The sequence below is a fragment of the Nicotiana tabacum genome, chromosome 12 (genome assembly GCF_000715075.1).
Source record: "Nicotiana tabacum cultivar K326 chromosome 12, ASM71507v2, whole genome shotgun sequence".
Classification (NCBI taxonomy): domain Eukaryota; kingdom Viridiplantae; phylum Streptophyta; class Magnoliopsida; order Solanales; family Solanaceae; genus Nicotiana; species Nicotiana tabacum.
Window position 1 is genome coordinate 29538462 of NC_134091.1, and position 12816 is coordinate 29551277.

Here is a 12816-nt window from a genome sequence, read left to right on the forward strand (position 1 = left end):
CGAGTGCTGAGTGACTGGGAGGCATGAGTGATTGTGAGGTATGCCCGAGTGGCAAGAGTGATTGTGAGGTATGCCCGAGTGGCAAGAGTGACTGTGAGGTTTGCCCGCGGGGCTATATATGAGTGATGTTTTGCCCGAGGGGCTGTTTATGATTTCATCATTTTTGCTCACCTTTGCATTTTTCCTCTGTTTGAAAGCTGTTGAAAAATATCCTTAAATGATTTTTACTAGAACTGGGTTTAAACGAGATATTTTGATTCAAATCCTTATTTTAAAAGCATTGAGGTATTTTACTGAGATTTCATGATATGAACGTCATATTCTTTATTGCTCGTCACTACTGCTCAGTCTTTATTTATTGTTGTTACTTACTGAGTTGGCGTACTCACGTTACTCCATGCACCTTGTGTGCAGATCCAGGTGTAGCTGAACACGGTAGCGGTTGTTGATTTGTTCTGGTTGCAGATTTTCTCGGAGATAGCAAGGTAGTTGTTTGGCGATCGCAACCCCTGCTCTTCTCCCTCTTATCTTACTCTAGTTGTATTTAGCTATAATTTTCCAGGCTGAGTTAGCCTTGACATTGTTAGACATATTGTAGTAGATGCTCATGACTAATGATACCCCGATGTCGGGCTTTTCCTTCCGCACTTTTATTTTGATTGGAACTCTTTTACGAAGGTTTTTATGTTAAATAACATCGAAATTATCTTTGAAATGAAAATATCGGTTTGTTTTGAAAATGAGTCGGCTTGCCTAGTTCCACGATAGGCGCCATCACGATAGGGGTTAGTTTGGATCGTGACAGATTTGTATCAGAGCCTAGGTTACATAGGTCTCACGAGTCATGAGCGGGTTTAGTAGAGTCTTGCGGATCGTTACGGAGATGTCTGTACTTATCTTCGAGAGGCTGTAGAACCTTTAGGAAAATCCACATTCTTGAATTCTTGTCGTGCGAATCTGTTGATTCTAGTAACTAAACATCTGTTGTTTCATTCTCTCACAGATGGTGAGGACTCATGCTACTGGTCAGGAGGGCCAGCCACCAGTACCACCAGCCAGGGTTGCGAGAGGCCGAGGCCACGGTAGAGGCCGTGGTAGGGGCAGAGGTGCAGCCCGTATAGCAGCTGGAGAAGTACCTGCAGGTCCATCGGTTGTCCCAGATCAGGACCAAGTTCCAGTTGTTGATGCACCAGCTCAGGCACCACCTATGCCTATTGTGATTTCAGGCCTTCAGGAGGCCCTAGCTCAGATTCTGACAGCGTGTACTGGCCTTGCTCAGGCGGTCTCTATTTCGACGACCGCAGCCACTTCTCAGGCCAGGGGAGGCACTCAGACTCACGTCGCTCGCACACCCGAGCAGGTTATTCAGGGACTTCAGACACCGGAGGCACCACCAGCCCAGCCGGTTGCAGTTGCTCAGGATTATGTGGTTCCTGCTATGCCTGGGGATGATCAACGTAGGTTGGAGAGGTTTTGGAGACTCCAACCACCACCTTTCAGTGGCACAGAGAGAGAGGATGCTTAGGACTTTTTGGACATGTGTCAGAGGATACTCCGTACTGCTGGTATTCTGGAGACTTGTGGGGTCTCATTCACTACCTTTCAGTTTTCTGGGACTGCACTCAGATGGTGGGAAACTTACGAGAGGCGTAGGCCTATTGGCGCAGCACCCCTTACTTGGCAACAGTTCTCCGTGGTCGGTTTTGGAGAAGTTCGTGCCTCGATCCCGCATAGAGGAGCTGCGCAGACAGTTTGAGCGGCTTCGCCAGGGTGATATATATATATATATATATATATATATATATATATATATATATATATATATATATATATATATATATATTATTTTCTCAGGATTCCAAAACAAAGAGAAGAAACGGAAAGGACAATCCTAATACGGTATTGATTCCAAAACATTGGGAAGAAACGAAAGGAGAAGCCTAATTCGGTCAGTAAACTTCGATGAAATTGAGTCTGTCACACCTCCTTTTTTCCGAGGGATAGGGAGTTTTTCCAATTAAAGTGACATTATTCGAAATAAGATTATTTATTTAATTAGAGTCGCCACTTGGAATAATTATTTTGATGTCCCAAGTCATCGGTTTATTTTAAAATTTCAAATCGAGGAAATTGACTCTATTTATGGTCCGCGAATACAGAAGACCGGGTAAGGAATTTTGTTAACCCGGGAAAAGGTGTGAGGCACTCCCGAGTTCCGTAGTTTTAGCACGGCCGCTTTACAATTACACTTGGCTTAATTATCTGAATTATTACATATTAAAACCTTTTATGCATTACTGCCTTTATACCGCTTTTATTTTAGCCATTGTAGTATTTATGAAATTTATTTGAACAAGTCGCGATGTCGCGCACTCGTTGTTTTTGTACATATTGCAAATCACGTCACGTGAAACGTACCCGTGATTCACAACATGTTTATTTTAATGATTTGAAGTTGTGGTCAAGTCGCGTGAAACGCGCACTTGAGTTTGGAATTATGTATCATGACTATGTCACTGCAACCGTACTCATAGTCACGATAATTTATTATTAATCGCGCCTAAAGCAAGCTACAATTGTTCATGAATTATTTTCCTAAAGCTAATTTGAGATTATTGTAATGCCAAGAGTTTATGGAATTATGGATATCTATTAATTTATAAACTCTTGGCATTACAATATCTAACTTATGAATTTATTGCTATGGAGTTGATAGCCAATTTCTTACTCTGTAATGCCCTTGCCTCGTGAATTGATCTCTGAAAGCCTCATATCTAGCCACAATTAATTCGATTCAGTCAATGCAAATTATAGGAATTAATTCCATATGAAAATACAGATTTCCCATCAAAATCCAAAATTTCACCCAAAAATCGCCTGTGGGGCCCACTACTCGGAACCTGACAAAAGTTATAAAATCCGAAAGCCCATTCAACCACGAATCTAACCATACCAATTTTACCAAATTCCAACATCAACTTGACCTCCAAATCCTCAAATCTTATTTTCAAATCCCTATGTCCAAATCCCCGATTTACACCTCAAAATTATGTAATCTAGTCGGATTATTCGATGATAATTCAATATTATGGAGTAGAAATGATCACAAGTGACTTACCTCAAGATTTCTCGTGATTTCCTGCTCAAAAATCGTCCCAAGCCGTGTTCTTTCGTCAAAGAGTGTTGAAATGAGCTGTAACAAAATAGAACTGCCAAATAAAAACACTATTCTGGTCGCTAAAAGCCCAATTTCCTTTGCTAAAAGTGCCGAATCTGCTCGCTAAAGGTGCGCACCATAACCTGTTGAACCAACAATATTTATTTTCACTAAAAAGGCTCTAACTCCATCATACGAACTCGGAATTCGACGATTCTTGTTCCTATGAGTCACAAATAATAATACAAAACTAGTCCTTCAATCGAAATTCAATGCGGAGCTCATTTGCTCAATGCCATACCAATTTCGCTCGTTAAATAATTAACTCATGTTTCGCGCTAAAACCCCAATCGCGACTTGATGAAATTAGATCAAACTTTCCAGATCATTCCTATAATTCATTATTAAACTCCCGGAAGTCTCGAAATCGATTTTCGATCTCTAAAACTAAAAATGGACCTTTGGATCATTACATGCTTATGATGTTCTGCTTCGTTTCGTGTGCCAAACAATCCCAAAATTCTCTTTTGATGCCTCCAATGGATTTCTTGTGAAATTTCAATCAAGTTAGGATTTTTAATCACCCAATTTGGCCTTAAAAATGAGGGAGATATGGTGTTTTAAATATTTAAATGAAATCTGAAAATTTAAGGGATAAAAATGACATTTTCGTAATTATTTTACACTAGAAAATCAGCAACGGAAGAATTTTCGTTTTACCTCCCAAAACTCATCCGGAACCTCCCAAACACAAACCCTATATGCGTTTCAATCATAAAACACGCTACAAACCTGCTCACGCACTCAAAACACCGAAAAGAGGTCATCTTGACCCGATATTGACCAGGTCAAACTCTAAATCCTTAACTTAACTAGTTTCTCAACCAGTGATCCAAAACACACCCCGCGCCCCTCGGAACCCATTCAGTCATACCAACAAGTTTTAAAAACGATACGAACTTAGTCGAAACCTCAAATCACATCAAACAATGCAAAAACCACTAATCATACCCCAATTCAAGCCTAATGAAACTAAGAATTTTTAACTTCTACATTCAACGCCGAAACCTATCAAATCAAGTACGATTGACCTCAAAGTGTGCACACAAGTCATAAATGACATAACGGACCTATCCCAATTTCCAGAATCGGATTTCGATCCTGATATCATAAAGTCAACTCCCCGGTCAAACTTCCAAACTTAAATTTCCTATTTTCGCCATTTCAAGCCTAATTAGCTACGGACCTCAAAATAAATATTCGGACACACTCCTAACTCATAAATCATCATACGGAGCTATTAGAACCATCAAAATTCCATTCCGGGATCGTTTACACATAATTCACCATTCGGTCAATTATTTCAACTTAAACTTCCAAAACAAGAATTGTACTTTCAATTAAATCCCGAATCATCCGAAAACCAAACTTGACCACGCTTGCAAGTCATAATACATATTTCAAAGCTACTCGAGACCTTAAGCCATCGATCGAAACACTAATTCTCAAAATGACAAATCGGATCGTTATAGTACTTACTATCACATAGCGCTTTCCATTGTTGTGATTGTCATGTTCTCCACCTAGTGACTAGGGGTGGTTCCTTTTGCAGTATTTTGCCAAAATAAACTCTTTCCATAGCGATGTGCCTGTTCTTAGGTTCCACCATGACTTGGTTGTGAATGCATTGCTGACATCTTAAAGCCTCCTGAACTGAACTCCGCCTTCGTTATATTGATAACACAAAGCCTTCCAAGACACCCAATGATGCCTATTTTTCCCGTCGGAGCCCCTCAAGAAGAAATTGGCTAATATTCTCTCTATTTGAGAGAACACTTCTTTCGGCGGATTCATAGTGGACAGGAAATGAATAGGTATTGCTTGTAGTACATGCCTGATGAGAATGGCTTTACCACCAGTAGACAAAAATTTTGTTTGCCACGCTCTTGTTCTATTCGTCACTTTGCTAATTAAGTCTGAATAGTGTGAAATTTTCTGTCTTCCTATGAAAAGTGGGCATCCCAGGTATTTGACAGGAAACTCCTTACGCTGCATTCTCGTGACATTAGATATCCTGCTGATTGTTCTTCTCGGTGCTCCAGCAGCTACCATAAAGCAACTTTTGCTTTTGTTTATTTGTTGTCCTGATATTTCTTCATATCTAGATAGAGTGTCCATTATCCACTTCAATGTTTTCCTGCGACCACTAGCAAAAAGGATAATATCGTCTGCAAAAGCTAGGTGGTTGACTTGCGGGCCCGATCTAGCCATATGGAACCATGTATAACTTCTTCTTTCTTGTAAATCATTCAGCATGACTGAGAGTAGCTTGCACTCATAACAAATAGTGATGGTGATATGGGGTCACCTTGCCTCAACCCGTTCTCTGAATTGAAGAAGTCATATATCTGCCCATTAATTATCATGGAGTACCAATTGCTTGAAATATGTCTCTGTATCAAATCTACCCAACCAGCCGCAAAACCCATCTTTCTCATCAGGTCACTTAAGTATGGTCAGGCGACTTTATTATAGGCCTTGGCCATATCAAGCTTAAGGACCGCATTGCCACCCTTCTAAGGTTTATTTATTTCTTTTATGATTTCTTATGCCAGTAGAATATTCTCTGCGATTGATCTGTCCCTTATGAATCCTGACTGGTTATTGGAGATAATTTTTGTAAAATTTGTCCCAGTCTTGAGTTCAAAAGTTTTGCAATAATCTTACTCGATAAATTACAAAGGCTAATTGGCCGTAGGTCAGAAAAGCGTTGGGGAAAGTCCACTTTTGGTAGTAGTACAAGGCATGTATGTGTAAAGAACTTGGGCATGGTTGCCCCCTGAAAGAAATCCACGACAACATTATACACGTCCTCTGAGATCACAGACCAGCAAGTTTGGTAGAAAAGTACACTCAGCCCATCGGGTCCAGGTGCACTCTCTGGGCTAATGGAAAATACAACATCTTTCACCTCATCCATTGTTGGGATTGCTATAAGAATTTCGTTATCCTCTATAGACACTCTTGGTTCTATACAGGCTAGCGCCGACATATCCTCTGAGGCTTCATTATGACAAAATATTCTCTGGAAGTGATCAATTGCTGCTGAAGCAATGTCTTAACCTCCTTCTCTCCAATTTCCACTATCATCTTGGATTCTTTGAATATTCAATTTCTTCCTTTTGCCTTTTATAATACTATGAAAATATGTTGTCTTCATGTCCCTGTCTTTTAGCCAATTGGCCTTTGTTTTTTGCCTGAGAATTGCTTCTTAAAGTTTAAGAAATTGCACATACTCTGCCTTCGTCTTATTCAACTATGCTCTTTTACTTGCTGAGTTGTCCACTACTGGAGCATTTTCTAGATCTGCAATTCGCGTTTTCAACCCCTTTGGCTCTTCGTATATGTCCCCAAATGCTTCCTTGGACCACCAACTTAATCTCTGGCAGGCTTTCTTCAATTTTTGATGTAGAATCCACATAGAATTTCCATCAATTGGTTCCTGCCATACTTCTTTCACCACATGTATAAAATCTTCGTGTTCTACCCAGAAGTCTAAAAAATTGAAATATCTTGACCCACTATTTTCTGTAGACTTCATGGTGATCAAAAAGGGAGTATGATCGGAGCAGACTCTAGCTAGGTGTAGAACAGAGGTCTCGTTGTACACGTCTAGCCAATTTTAATTAATAAGTAATCTATCCAATATTTTTCATATTGTTTTAGTTGGCCCTCTATTGTCGCTCCGGGTAAACCTTGCACCATAGATACCTACATCTTTGAGGCCACAATCATCAATACATTCCATAAAGTCAAAGCTTTTATCAATTCTGTACGGCCTTCCACCTGATTTCTCCTTAACATCAAGAATTATATTAAAATTACCTACCATACCCCACAGTCCTTGAATTTTACTATGACATGCTCTTAGCTCTTCTTATAGCTGCTTTCTTTCCAATGTTGTACACTTGGAATATACAAATGATATATGTACGGTGTTGTTGACATTGGAACTAAAATTTGGCAAGTAACTTGTTGTTCTGTGTCCTCCAGTACAGTCAGTCCCACATCTGATGCCCAAAAGATCCATATTTTATTGTTACAATTGTGGTAGCAATGTTGCATACCCAACCGATATCTGTATCTTTCTATTTTTGAAGACCTGACCATAGGTTCTTGTAAGGCAATAAAGGGAAATTTGTATTGTGTTTTTAGAGATTTAAGACTCTCAAAGGCTTGTTGGGACTTCATGCCCCTTATGTTCCATGAAATTTTGTTAATCATGAGAAACATTAGGGGTGGAAGCTTTTGTTCCTGTTTTGTTATTTTTGATTGATCTTGGTGATGGCCAACCCTTAGCTCCATCTTGACCCTGAGTACCTCTTGGTGAGAGGTTGTTGAATTTTGTTATTCTATCCTGAACACTTGACATTATTTCTGTATTATCCTCAAAAGCAGGGTCCTATGTGGCCTTCGCAAGTTTTTATCATCTGATTTTATTCCTTCCTCTATCTCATCCAGCACTTGTGAGTCACCACCTTGCATTTCTGATATCATGTTTGTGTCCTCAGCTTGACGTCTCATGTGTTGTTCCCTTTGACCTTTCGACCTCATTGCCTCTTGTGTTGGTGATTTCCCTGGTGTAAGTGTATGGACCTCATGGGGATTGCAGTGTTAAGTTTGCACTCGTTCTTCTCCCCCCTTATTTTTATCGGCCTAAGGTTAAGGGTAGGAAAGGTTCTGTCCCCTGAGTAACCTTCGAGCCATTCCACATCAGATAAGTCTTCGGGGGTTATCTTGGACTTGAATTTCTTTTTCTTCTTAGTTGGAATATTCTTGAGCTGCTCCTGTGTCATATTAAGGAGCTCTGTCTCCACAACTAGTGCATCCTCTTCAACCTGCTCTGGAATAGTTCTAGTATGTTTCCTTTTTTTTTTTTTGCCTTCCTCTTCATATATGAGACATTATAACAAAAATCACAATTGAAAACTTTCGATTTAGAGTATTTATCAATTATCAATTATCAAATAACAGTTCTAACATCAAAACCAAAAACTCGCCAAAAACAAAAACCAACAAAAGAATGGAAATGACACTCAACAATGTTATCACAAAATTTATGTGTATTTAACTTATAATTAATTTAATTATATAAATCATCATATCATATCATCATATCATACTATATTATAAGTGTGAAGGCCTAAAGTGAAAGTTAAAAGACCTAAATGACCCTATAAAACTAAGAGACTATAATACCCTTAAGAAAATTAATAAATTTCTTTAAACAATACAACAACCTAGCTTACATTAGACAGCTTCCTCGTTGCTATTAATTATCGTAAAATTATGAAGAGTTGCATTAGATAATAAATGTAGACGAATTCAATTAATAAACGTGCGAAAGGAAAGATCGAGGAACGTCAACTAGGAATAACTAAATAAGCCTTCAACCTCAAGGAAGAAAAACGTAAAAGTATTTCATAATAAATAATAAGTAATACTCCACAATAACCATTATAATAGTATTGTAAATAATGTAAGTTTAGAATAAATAAATAGCATGTTGTCACAATTTTATCATTTATGTTGGTTAAAAATATATGTCAATTTAATGTTACCGAGCTACAAATATCAATAATTTTAACTCTATGTCCTCGTCATGACTGTGAGCACCTAATTTTTGCCCTAATATAAAATTACTCCTAAAAAATCCAAAAAATAGTTTTAAATTATTTTTCTATATTTTTACTTAGTTTGCTTTGTACGTATTCATGTTTGATGCATTCTTAAGTTGCATTTTAAATCCTAAAGAAAATACAAAAATATTTTTAATTTTTACATTTTTTAGATTTTAATTGCATAATTAATTGCATTTGTAAAATACTAAAATACCAAAAAATACATTAGTCTACATGCATTTGTTAGCTAATTGAATTAATTAATTGTAGAAAAATAGGTCATTAGGTTAATTTTATAAATTAAATGGAATTAGGAGTGTTAAATAAATTGATTAGTCTTGCAAAATACAAAGAAAGAAAAGAAAAGGTTATGGGGTCTCATTACAGCTTTGGGCCAGGTGCTTCAAGTGGCCCAGTTTCCTTCCATTCTCCCAAGCCCGCTACCCGCCGGCCCAATATCCCTCTTCATCTCTAAAATAGACCCTAATTTTCCCTCTCTCTCGCTAACCACAACAAAGAATGGGCGCACTCCCCCCCTTTCTTGATTCCCATAGAAAAAGAGATCAGAGTCTCCTTCTTCACTCTCTCAACGGCCACCCCTATCTCTTACACTCCCACTTCCCCCATTCTCATCTACAGACCTCACTCCCACACTTTCACTCTCGAATTTCTCACCACCGAACTCTGCTATAAAAAAAACACGAAATAGCTGAAGTTTTGGAATTAAAAGAGAAAATCTGAACAAAAAGGGATCCAAAAGTTTTAAGGCAGAAAACCCCAAAAGAAAAAAGAGTCAGGTTGCTCTTAGTTTCTACTCGTTTTGCTGTGTTTATCTCCTGGTCTTTCATAGCTGTTATACTGGAGGAAGTCGTTGTTTTCACTGCTTTTGAGTACTCTGTTGAACACTTCAAGTTTTAGCCTTCCATTTCAGCTTCATTTGGCTAATTTTGAGTTGTATTTTTGCTGTCAAGGATATGTTTGCAGTTTTTTTTTTTTTTTAATAAAATGATTACTACTGGATGTTCAAAGTGCTATGAAATCTGCATATATGTTTTCATTTCAGTACTTCGTCAGATGATTTTGTTTGTTAACCATGTAGTTTGCAAGTTGATGTTAATTGCTTGATGAAGTTTGTCTTTGGAGTATGTTGTATATCTCAGTAGCCTCTATGGAAATGAATAATCTTTATGATATATACTGAATATAATTTTGTTGTAGTTGGACTAGTAATAATATTGCAAGCATTTGATTAAGTTTGTAAAAGGAACTTCCTTTAAAATTGATCTTAAAATCCAGCGTGTGTTCTTTTTTAGCCGATTTAGATTCGGCCCAGTTCACTTATTGAACCCATCACTGATCCTAGTGTATGGAAACTTTAATTGGGATAGTCAGTTGTTCAGCTCCTTTCTGTTATTTGTTAATTTAAATTGATCAAGAGATTAACTCTTATGAGAAACACTAAGCTAGTAATGGAAATTGCAATTTGGATTGTTTTCGTTCTAAACCCATATTTCATTTCGCTCTTTAATTCGCATGGGTTATAACTGGACAGACATGGAATCGATATTGGTAAAATAACTGCTTCCAATTTCTCCCTAATAGAACTTTGTTTAAATTAAAAAGAACTAGTTGATTCCCACATGTATGTTACCATAATATTTGAATCTAACATGCAAATCTCAAATTTTAGGATAACAGAATCACAAACATCGTAGCTTGCTTTAGGCGCGATTAATAAATCATCGTGACTATAGGTACGGTTTCTGTGCCATAGTCATGATACGTAAATTCCAATTCGGGTGTGCATTTCATGTGACTCAACCATAACTTCAAATAATAATAAAAATAAACATGTCGTAAATCGTGGGTGCATTTCATGTGACGCGGTTTGCAATGTGTACCAAAATGACAAGTGTACGACATCGTGACTTGTTCCATAAATAATTTCATAAATACTAAAAGCGGTTTAAAAGTTAAAAATGCACAATAGGTTTTAAACATGTAATAAATCAGATAATTAGGCCAATTATTAATAGTTGAGCGACCGTGCTAAAACCACGGAACTCGGGAGTGCCTCACACCTTCTCCCGGGTTAACAGAATTCCTTACCCGATCTTCTATGTTCGCGGACCATCAATAAGAGTCAATTTTTTCGATTTGGGATTTTAAAATAAACCGGTGACTTGGGACACCATAAATTATTCCAAGTGGCGACTCTGATAAATAAATAATCCCATTTCGATTAATGTCACTTAATTTGAAAAAACTCCCTTATCCCCTATCCCCCGGGAAAAAGGAGGTGTGACAATGACATAGCAACCATAATGAATAAAAGGAACATACGCCAGGAATATAGGCTATAAGGAGCTATTAGGTGAAACACGCTTTATTACATTTTGAACCTCATAAAATTAAAAATAAGTAAAAAAATTTTTTATCTAATTATATTTTGATTGTTCATTTTTGTAGATTCAAACGATATTCAATCACTTTGACCCTCAACAGACAAGTCACAATCCGAGAGTTCATATTAATCTTCACATGTACTTTATTTTTCAAGTATAATTATTTAGTCAATACAAAATTGTTGACTTCATGATTCGGCATACACGTGCAAGGAGAAACTAGTATATATATATATATATATATATATATATACTAGTTTCTCAGGATTCCAAAACAAAGAGAAGAAACGGAAAGGACAATCCTAATACGGTATTGATTCCAAAACATTGAGAAGAAACGAAAGGAGAAGCCTAATTCGGTCAGTAAACTTCGATGAAATTGAGTCTGTCACACCTCTTTTTTTCCGAGGGATAGAGAGTTTTTCCAATTAAAGTGACATTATTCGAAATGAGATTATTTATTTAATTAGAGTCGCCACTTGAAATAATTATTTTGGTGTCCCAAGTCACCGGTTTATTTTAAAATCCCAAATCGAGGAAATTGACGCTATTTATGGCCCGCGAACACAGAAGACCGGGTAAGGAATTTTGTTAACCCGGAAAAAGGTGTGAGGCACTCCCGAGTTCCGTAGTTTTAGCACGGCCGCTTTATAATTACACTTGGCTTAATTATCTGGATTATTACATATTAAAACCTTTTATGCGTTACTGCCTTTATACCGCTTTTATTTTACCCATTTTAGTATTTATGAAATTTATTTGAACAAGTCGCGATGTCGCGCACTCGTTGTTTTTGTACATATTGCAAATCACGCCACATGAAACGTACTCGTGATTCACAACATATTTATTTTAATGATTTGAAGTTGTGGTCAAGTCGCGTGAAACGCGCACTTGAGTTTGGAATTATGTATCATGAATATGCCACGGGAACCGTACTCATAGTCACGATGATTTATTATTAATCGCGCCTAAAGCAAGCTACGATTGTTCATGAATTATTTTTCTAAAGCTAATTTGAGATTATTGTAATGCTGAATTATGGATATCTATTAATTTATAAACTCTTGGCATTACAATATCTAACTTATGAATTTATTGCTATGGAGTTGATAGCCAACTTCAAAAAAATAAAATAAAATCTGCATCTCTTAAAATCGAGCCCAAACCCACAGCCCAATATCAAATGTCAAATAGTTAGCTAATGTCCTGGCTCTTACATTCAGTTAAACCAAATGGCCTACTTAGTCTTCAATTGCAACACTTAACAAATAAACAGGGCCAGGATGCTATACTACAGAAGAACACATTCTATTACTCTGCTAATCAAGTAACTAATCAGCAAGGAAAATTAACAACCAAATGAAACCCAACAAACAGTATAAGAAATCAATTCAATCTCAAACCCAAGTTATTAACACAAATAGAAGTAAAATAACCAGCAGAACAAAGGTGAGAGAATAGAACCTTAAGATGTTTCTCCCTAAAAAACAAAATGAAACAAGCTGCTGCCTATCGGACCAGCGTATGGAGTTCTCGAGCGGAACCTCGCCTTCGACCAAAGAATCTTGGC